Here is a 4,169-nt window from a genome sequence, read left to right as displayed (position 1 = left end):
TTTTTTGGCAGAACCATGGATTGAACCCAGGCCCTTGCCAGGCAAGCGCTTATTTTACTGAGCCACACCGACTCATAGGCTTGTAACCTGAACAGAATGCAGAGAGAAAGAAGACTCGTTTCTGTTTCTGCAGAGGTGTTCCAATATTTGCCTTCATGTTGGACCTCATCTCTTGGCTTCCAGCAAAGACTTCAGCCTCCTATAGCACACTGTGTTTTCCGCATATGGAATCCCATGGGAGCCTATAGTGAGCTCCAGGCCTTCTGTTTTTCATAGGATCCATTGGATCCCCAGGGTGCAGACAGCCCTATTGCATTCTTCCACATCAGATTCTCTAAGCAGTCATTGTAAATCTATCTTGTAAATCCTTCTAATTTAATATTAAATCAGGTTCTCTAGTAAGCTCTGACGGATACAACTGATGATAACCAATTATATGGCATTATTGCATAGAATTTCTACTTTTATACATTGAATATCTATATTCTGTATGTATACATGATTGATATAATGTAGATATAGACAAAATTCATTGACTGTGCTTGGAAAATCAAATCATAAAATGTTACAATAGCAATGAATGTCATGCCAGTGGATCCAAACCATGTGTGACCACCACTGTCATCGCCAAAACACTTGAGTGACTGTGAATTGGGAAAGCTCATTGGCCTAGCACCCAGACACACTAGAATTTTGTAACTGTGATGCTTACTGAAAGTGTTTGTGTGGGATAATGAAATACAATCTAGCTTTGAACACTTTGCCTAGACTTTATAAAATAATTGTAACATACAAGTAAGTAAGAAATAATTTTAATTATCTTAAAGTTACAAAGGTAGAGATTACTCATGAAAATCTCATGTTTAAAATGATTATTTTTTAACCATAGCTTTAAATATATCTCAAAAATTATCAGAACAGATGTTAATGCTCACAGAAACCAATGAATATCTCATTCAGGTTTCTTCATAAAAGCCTTACAGAGTTATTTTTAAAATTTTTTTTTCTTGATTTGTTTGACAAGGAAAACAGATTTTAAAAAAAGATAAATATTGGTAAAGGGTATAAATTATAATATGTTTTCAAATTTCTATTAATGTAGTATTTTATAACAAATTTACATTGTTATCCTTAAGAATAACTTGAATGTGTAACTAAACAATCAACTTTCATACAGTGAATAATATAGAAATACTTAAGGTAGGTTTAGTGATGTCCATACATGTAGAAATGACCATGAATACCATTTTCAAGGAAAATAGACGGTGCTAAAATTCCTCACTTTTACTGACTGGTATTTTCGAGATGCTACCTCTAAAAATGCATTACTCTGTAAATAGAAAATGATTCTTACACTGTGACTGAATTCTCCATGGAATAATTACCTATATCTTTATTGCTGAATCTGTGGAGAAACCTAAACTGTATACCACAAGTTGAGAATGTATGCCATCACCTATTGATGACAGTCATCTACGTAGGCTCCAAAATCTTAACTAATTCCTCTAGCTTTGCTTAAATTTCTAGGAAATACTTTTATTGTAGACAGCTGAGTTAGATAAAAAATATTATAGGCAGTCAGACAGGGTCAGGCCCTCAGGGAGACAACACAGAAGATGAGATGCCTTACAACTGTGGGAGGGGCGGATGCTCCTGCTGTGAGCCAGACCTAAAGACCTAAAAGCCAAACAAATGCTAAACGAGTAGCACCAGGGATTGATATTCTAAATAGGTATCAATCACCTGGAAAGACCCAAGTGAGTCACTAGCCCAACCCCCAACAGGAAAAGACCCTGTCCTGTATGTAATCCCATTGGTTGATCATAGTTTTTTCCCACCTCCTGCCCACCTAAACGAGTTCCCATTCTCTCTACCTTAGCCTCACATGGTTTACACTATAAAAGTCCCTGGAAGAGACAACTTCCCGGGGAACTACCCACTCGGGCCCCCCTCCTGTCCCTCTCTTGGACAGGAGCTTTCTTTCTCTCAATAAATATATTCTGCTCATAACCTCCGTTTGTTCCTAAAATTCATTCTTCGGTTTTAGAGAACACGAACTCGTGCAGGTCAGGTCCAGAGATTGTTTTTCTCTATATCATTTGGAGGTTCCCTGTATGGTTTGGAGCTCACCCACCTGAGACCAGTTTTTCTCCCTGTATCACTTTTACACTCTGTATTGGTAGTGATCTGACAAAACAGCTCCTTTTCATCTGCCTATACAATGGAAATGAAAGAAAATGTACACTTTCAAGATGATTTTTTTATCTTTTTCTCATGGCCATCAATATGAATGGTTTCTAAGAAAAAGCCAGGCAATTCCCACAAACACTGACTTTGTGGGAAATTCTTTCCTTTTTCACTTTTGTCTCCCTTTAGATGTTTCTCTTTGATGCTATAGTGATTAAATATCTGCTGTACATGGGTACTGGGGTGTCATTTTGGATTTCAGAAATATAAAATTTTAACAGTTTCTGTAGTGTAATGGTTATCATGTTCACCTGACAGAAATATAAAGTTTTGAGCATGAAAATTAGATTTAAAATTATATATGCTAATGTGTGCTTTGGGAATGCACCTGGAACAGGAATTCTTCCTGTACCAGAAAATAGCCTACCTAGGAGCTGTCAGCAGTATGAGAAGAAGAAGATACCAGCTGTCACCGTTCAACAACAACAAAAAAAATACAAATAGTAATGTATGTACTGAGGTGACCTGGAAAGAAATGAAGATTCCATTAAAGAATATTCACCAACAAATACAGAACATGGAGGATATTCTCAAACAAAATTTGCTTGGGGAGGATCACAAACACCAAGACATAGCTAGGAGCTAGGCAAAGCAGAGAAAAAGTTACCTGCTCTGTACCAAGACCCATGATGTTCCCCAATGGCTTGCTCCTTGCAAAACATCTGCATATTTTGTCCTTAAGGTAAAAGCAGCCATGCTCACCGGGAAGCTCCAGAAAGGAAGACACTGCTTATCATAGCTCCCCAATCTAAGGAAGCTGTTATGGAACCAGTTTGTGAAGGAAATCTCACCAGCACAGTGTGTGCCGTTACACCAGAACCAAAATATCTATGATCTGAACCCAGGCTCTGTGGCTACAAGGCAGTCACCCAGATCTCAGACAGCAGAGTCACAATTAGGTCACTTTCTGGGCTTCAGAGCCCAAATCTCGCTCCATATGTCCGCATTTCAGGAATCAGACAGGGAACTACCTGTTGCCTTGCTCCTGGTGTTGTGGAGTGAGCCCAAGCTAATATTTCATATTCATGATCAAAGGTGGCACTATGCATGATTGTATGTCAAACACCGAAGTTTTCATCAAAACAGTTTCTCTTTCTGAGCCCCAGGGACAAACTTTCACTGCAAATGCTCCCAGCATTGGCTGAAATACAACAAAGAACACAGGCCCTGGAGCCACTCTTATGTTAAATGCACCAGAGCTCCCATTCTTGTCTCCTGTGATGCTTTATTTTTTTTATTTATTTATTTTTATTTATTACATTTATTTATTGTGTGTGTGTGTGGCCAGCTCAGCCCACCAGGGGGTGGGGATCGAACCGCGGTCCCTGATGCTTTGCTAAGCTTGTTCTAAGTAGGTGCTTTAGACCACTGAGCCATCTCTCCAGCCCCCTCCTGTGATGCTTTAAAAACATTTGTGTTTTACATTCTTTTGCAAATATAGTGGCAAAGGCATTATTGCCCCAGGTAGCACTGATATTAACTCCTCAGAACTCACTTTAGGCATCAGTTGCATGAGGATTCCTTAGGTGCCGCTCATCAGGCTCTCTTACCATCCTCACTCCAAGCAAAATGACAAGCCGGACCCAGTGCCCACAGGGGTCTTTATAACCATGACTTTTTTGCTGAATAAAAACTCTATTAGGAGGAGTTTAGAGCCATTACCATCCCAAACTTCAACAATCCCACATTCTCACTCCAGAGATTCACTTTATTAATCAATAATGCTTTCACCAGCATGGAAATCAATAATCAAGCTGTACAGAGAGTTCAAAGCTGGTATCTTGACTGGTGCTAGAACCACTGCATTTCAGTTAGCAAATACTTTTGTATTCCTCCAAGAGCAGTAAAATATGCCTCTTTACTCTGCACGAGGTGACTACAAATTCATAGATACAAATAAACCAATGAAAACACAAAAACCA

This window comes from Octodon degus, unplaced genomic scaffold (genome assembly GCF_000260255.1).
Source record: "Octodon degus isolate 3935 unplaced genomic scaffold, OctDeg1.0 scaffold00308, whole genome shotgun sequence".
Lineage (NCBI taxonomy): Eukaryota > Metazoa > Chordata > Mammalia > Rodentia > Octodontidae > Octodon > Octodon degus.
This window is presented reverse-complemented; position numbering follows the sequence as displayed.